The sequence below is a fragment of the Eublepharis macularius genome, chromosome 6 (genome assembly GCF_028583425.1).
Source record: "Eublepharis macularius isolate TG4126 chromosome 6, MPM_Emac_v1.0, whole genome shotgun sequence".
NCBI lineage: Eukaryota > Metazoa > Chordata > Lepidosauria > Squamata > Eublepharidae > Eublepharis > Eublepharis macularius.
The window spans coordinates 60,726,877-60,732,876 of NC_072795.1; the positions used below are offsets into that span (position 1 = coordinate 60,726,877).

Genomic DNA, 6,000 nt, shown 5'->3' on the forward strand with positions numbered 1-6,000 from the left:
TTGGGCATCAAGGCATACTTATGGTTCCCTTTAAGTCCCTAATTGGTCAATGAATCCATAAGAATCCATAGTTCAGGACTGTCAATCCTTCCTCTCTCTCAGGGAGGAGGAAGAGGAAGAAAAAAGTGAAGAGTCAGGAACTCTCTTAGATGGAGATCTCTTATGACTTCCACATGAGTTGGTGTGTTGTCTCTTTGGATCCTTTATTTTATCCCGTTCAGATTAGACCTATACAATAGAAATATCCAGGGTTTTTTAAAAAAAACATGCCATTTCACTTATATATTCCACCTCACCCTTTAGTAAAAGGGGAAGACGAGGAGAAAGTCTTGAAAGGTATGGTCATGATGAAATTTTGCTGTAGTAGCAACTTCTCAGATAAAATATTGTTTTTCAGTCTTTTCCCTGGTGGATAGGAATAAAACCAGAATTAGGCCTTTTCTGCACCAGCAATTTACTCCTCTCTTTTAAAATATTTGCTCCTTAAGGATCAGATTCACTTTGGCCGCCTACCTTTCTGCACACCATTTTGGCTGCCTACCTTTCTGCGCACATCATCATTGTTCAGGGCCCTGGAGTGTTCCCGCGTTTTGCAGCAGGCTGATTTTGGCTTCAAATGAGCCCAATCCAGTCCACTGCAGAGTGCAGGAGCACAAACAGAAGGTCCTGGAGAGCTCCTGCGCTTTACAGCGGGACAATTTCAGCCCAAATAGGCCCAATTCAACCTGTTTATTAATGTATTTTATGTATTAATTCGATGTTTAGCCCACCCTCTTCACAAGCAGGCTCAGGATGAGTTACAATAATGTAATTAGTACAAAGATTAAAACATTTAAATAGGTTTAAAACCAAAACAACAGTACATATACAGTCACAGTTTCAAGATGGCGCCCCCCTCCATTCTCCACAGCCACAATATAAACAAGGGGAGGCACAGTTAATATAGTTTCTGTGACTAAGGGGGGCGGCATGCGGTTTTATAGCCCCTCTGGCAGGAGACCAGTAGGGAAGCTTCCAAGCAACCTGCCTTAACAGTATGCCTGGAGGAACATCTCTGTCTTACAGGCCCACCAAAAGGATATAAGATCTTGGCGGGCCTGAGTGTCCTCTGACAGAGAGTTCCACAAGGTTGGGGCCAGGACTGAAAAGGCCCTGGCCCTGGTTGAGGCCTGCTGGGTCTCCCTGGGGCCAGGGACCACCAGCAGATTCTTATTTGCTAATCTTAACGCTCCCCAGGGTACATACGGGGAGAGGCGGTCCCTCAGGTATGCTGGTCCCAGTCCATTTAGGACTTTAAAGGTTAGAACCAAAATCTTGAACCTTATCTGGAACTCCATGGGGAGCCAGTGCAGCTGCTGCAAGATCGGAGTAATATGTGCCGTGTATGGTATACCTATCAGGACATGTGCAGCAGCATTCTGGACCCGTTGTAATTTCCAGGTCAGACCCAAGGGAAGCCCTGCGTAGAGCAAGTTACAGTAGTCCAATTTGGAGGTGACGTTGCATGGATCATTGTAGTTAGATCGTGAACTGACAGATAGGGCACAAGCTGCCTGACCTGCCAGAGATGAAAAACACAGATTGGTGAACTGCCGCAACCTGGCCCTCCATTGACAAGGAGGGGTCCAGTGTCACTCCAAGACTCCTGACCAATGGAACGGGCACAAGCAGTGCCCCATGAAAGGTCAGGAGCCAGATTCCCAAATCTAGCAGTCCACTGCCCAAGTACAGGACCTCCATCTTTGCTGGATTCAGCTTCAGTCAGCTCTGCTTTACCCATCCAGACATGGCCTCCAAAGCTCTCACTAGGACATCTGGGGAAGTGTCAGGCCATCCACCCATCAACAGATACAACTGGGTGACATCTGCATATTGATGACAGCCCAGTCCAAAACTTCGTACCAACTGAGCAAGGGGGCACATATAAAGACTGAATAACAGAGGGAGAGTATCGCCACTGATGCCGCACACCAATGGTTGGCGGGCAGATAAGCTCTCCCCAAGCACCACCTTCTGTCTCTGACCATGGAGAAAAGAGACAAGCCACTGGGGTTTGGGCAGCAGGTCCCTTTAAACTATCAGTTGGCAATCAGGGGGGAATCCCCCCCCTGCTGCCTTCCAGCTGATAGTTTAAAAGGACCTGCTGCTTGCAAGGCAGGAAAGGGCCCTTTAAACTGTTAAATGCCCCTTTCCCTGCCACTGCTAAGCAGCCAGAAAGGGATATTTAAACCCCATGAACCACGAGACGGGCTGTAACTGGCCCCAGTTCCGTGCCAGTTCGTGGTTTTTGGTTCGTTAAAATCCACAAACCACAAATCTCATGGTTCGTTTTTTTGGGGGGGTCCGTGCCCATCTCTAGTCCAAACCAGAGAGCACCATGCAAACTGACTCAGAGCTGGAAGGCAGAAGCAAGCAGGGAGCAAACCAACACAATGCCATAACAATGATGTTAAATGTTATAATGTCATTAAGTTTTCTTCACAAAAAAGTGTCTTGGGAAAGGAGGTGGATGAGGGGAAGTAGGAAGGGGGAGGGATGAACTGAGAGGAAGATGGAGAGACGAATCAGCGAGAAATGGCCACTGGGGGGAGGGACAGAGGGCGGAGGGGGGGAAACCTAAAGGAATATTATGCATGGTTGAAAAAGCCGGCTCAAAACTGCATTGAGAAAAACACTGAGGAATAAGGGCAAGCAGAAAATTCATAGAGAAATCTTGAAAATGCCACACTGGAATCTGAAGTGGGGCTTAAGCATCCAGAATTTGGAAGAAAACCTGAACAGGTATCGAGCCTAAAGCAGCAAAAATTGCCTACGCAGAAAAGGCTGGAGTTGACTGCCCAGCTCTTTGCCCCATCAGCACCAATGGCTAGGGGGTGCCATTTACCACTAGGGCTGCCAACCTTCAGGTGGTAGCTGGAGATCTCCCAGAATTACAACTGATCTCCAGGTGATGGAGATCAGTTCCACTGGAGAAAAGGGCTGCCTTGGAAGGTGGACTCTATGCCTTATACTCTGCTGAGATCTATCCCGTCCCCAAACCTTGTCCTCTCCAGGCTCCACCCCCCCGCCCCCCAAATCTCCAGGAATTTCTCAAAGTGGACCTGGCAAACCCTACCCCTGACTTATTTATATATATAAAAGCCTTTCCCCAAACAGTTCATGTTGCAGGGAGGAAATGGGAGAAAGAGAAGCGAGAGAAAGCAGCAAGGAAGAGAGGGTGAGAAAGAGACAGGCAAGAAGGTGATGAGAGACAGAGATGTGCCAGAAAAAAATGTAAAGCTGAGAAGCTGACGTGTGTAAGAGAGAAGGAGAATGATGACTGAAGAGAAAGAGAGATTCCCATAAAATTCACTGAATAAGTAACTTTGTTGGGGAGTGGGATATATGCAGTAGAATTTACTTCCCAAACTATGAGTTCTGGCATCTAGTCACACAAAAATTAGTGTGACACTTTTACCAAAAATATAACTTCCTTTTGTAATGGAAACTAACAAGTCATATTGGAAGAAGGGACAAGCTTATCAGATCATTTTCATAACAATAGTCACATCGTAGCTGGCAATTTTTAATCTGCTTGGGATTGGAAACTCACTTAATGCAATACACATAAAATATAAAATTCTGTATGATAAATTAACTTTTCTACATGATAGCTTAACCCAATAAAGTCAACTGAAACAAATTAATTGTTGTGGGAAATGTTCAGGTTAGTAGAACATGAATGAAGCAACAAGAGATGGGGGGGGGCAACATTTTTGTGTGTCAATTTTTATCTTTGCTTATGGATGCTCTTCCAAATGTGGAAGCACCCAAAGTATTAGTGGTATTTTAAAAGATAACATTGCTTTGGTTTCAAACAATGTTTAAGGTGTGGACTTCTCAGTGCATGGCTGTGAGCTATTTAACTCTGTGGACATTAATGGGTGTGGGATGAAAAACCACCATTACTCATCGAGCTGTCAGAACAATATGCTTGCAGCATATGTATCCCTATTCCTGTCTGTTCAGACAGTTAACTTATAGTTGGCTTAACAGTCTTCTACGAAAATCATACACAAACAAAATCATATGTTAATAATAGTAGGTGTTATCATAGGTGTAAACTACGGGGGGGGGGGGGCTGAGGGGCTCGATCCCCCCCGGATTTGGCCAGGGGGGCTGAGCCCCCCCCGGGCAACCGGTTAACTACATGGGGGCTGAGGGGCTCAAGCCCCCTTGAATTTAGTCAGGGGGGCAAGCAATGACAAACTCATATGAGGGACTCAGTTATAATGGCAGATGAAGTGCAGGACTGTCCACTCCTCCTATTTATATTACAATTTCCGTGATTCTTTGGGGCTTTGTTCCTGTTTTTTGCTCTTATGTATTTCTGTGTTTATTAAGAATTTATAATTTTAAAAAGGAGTTGCCGTTTATATAAACAATTTACAAATAAATGCTACAGAAGAATTCAGAGACTCTGACAGAAGATATATGATTCTGAAAATCAGGCTTCTGGAAGGCAAGATTTACACACTAGCAACAATATATGCACCAAACAATGCAAGAGAAAATGTTTATGAAAATATTTTCCAATCCTTTTTCGATTTTCAAGCAGCTAATGATCATGGGTGCCTGGGTCCCCCTAAATCCTCCATGGCCCCACCTCCATAGATGGTGGCAATGGAAGCCCCTCCCTGTGGTGTCATTGGTGTCTCCCTATGATGTCACTGGACCCCGGTTCTTTTAAGGACCAGCCCAGCCCTAGCCCCCCCCCCGGGAAATTGGCAAGTCTACACCCCTGGGTGTTATTCAATTTGATTAAAGTCTGAACAAACTTCAGTTTCTGCTCATCAGTATATATATCAATCAGGCGATCTAGCTCTCAGATTCAAAGACATTTAACCAAAATTCTCTTTTTAAATAATTGCAACCTTAATCTTTCAAGCAGCAAAAAGTCTCAAAGGATGGCCAATCTAACAAAAAGCATACCTTTGATTCTTTTTTTCTCAGCCCAATTAGGCTATGGGTATTTTTAAAAGATAAAACTTCTCTTTTCAGTATTTCCATAAAGTACTCTATATAAGGCTAGGCAACTTAAGAACAACTATTTTTGTTGCTGGGCTAACAATAACTTCCAAGTAGGAAGGATAATCTCAGTGAGAAAAAGGGCAATCATTTATTTTTTTAAAAAAGGTTGGTGTTGAAGAGCTCCCAGAAACAGTTGCTTGCTTCCCATCTCTCCAAATCATGGTGACTTGGTGGGCTAAGAGACCGTTTCTTTAGATATTTTTGCCTCTTCTTCACATGAGTTATAGCACAACGTACACACTAGGTTGTGCATATTGGATCTCCAGGAACGTGGACTTAGTTGCAATAGAGTCCAGCCTGCTATGATATGCCAAAGATGTGCTCTTTATTTCCTCTTGCTGACATTCCAACAGTTGAATGCTTTCATTCCAAAAGCCCCCTTTACCTCACTAAATGCTTTCTTCGCTCAGTCAGAGTTTCCAGACTTATACCCTTATATCCCATTCCCTACCTAAGATTCTTCTCTCCATCCCATGATTCCTAATCACAAATTAAAGATTTTTTAATAAAAAACTCACCTGTTGTTAAATGATTGGTTTATACTCTCAGTCTCGCCATTTTCCCAGCAGGATAGTATTTGGATATAACCACAAAGTCTGTCAACTCCATTCTGTGATTTAGAGAGCTTAAAGTGAATTTCTGAGGCCTAGATTGGGAAAATCCTTTTCTGGGAACAGCTACGACCTTCAGCCCCAGTACTTTCTTGTCACCAGCCTCTCTATGCTAGAAAGCAAGGTTTTACTAAGACATTGTTTACTTAGTTTCCAGAGTCACAGCAAACATAATTTAAAGCAACAGATCTCTTTTATTCAGGTAAGTTAATACAAACACAATGCCAAGTGTCATTTGTGCTGCTTGAAGGTTTATCCATCAGGCATAGGCAAGTCAAACACCCACTGAAAAAATGCCTGGGTGAGTTCTTGAAACCTT

At 43.9% G+C, this 6,000-nt stretch overlaps 1 protein-coding gene across 2 annotated transcripts in view; it reads right to left on the reverse strand.

The window, feature by feature from the left end:
- NGEF (neuronal guanine nucleotide exchange factor) overlaps positions 1 to 5,760 on the reverse strand; it is a 91,370-nt gene extending 85,610 nt beyond the window's left edge. For both annotated transcript variants that reach the window (XM_054983256.1, XM_054983255.1), the window contains exon 1: positions 5,589 to 5,760. The gene's annotated coding sequence lies outside the window, so the exon portion shown is untranslated. The remainder of the gene's footprint in view (positions 1 to 5,588) is intronic.
- Between the last annotated feature and the right edge of the window lie 240 nt (positions 5,761 to 6,000).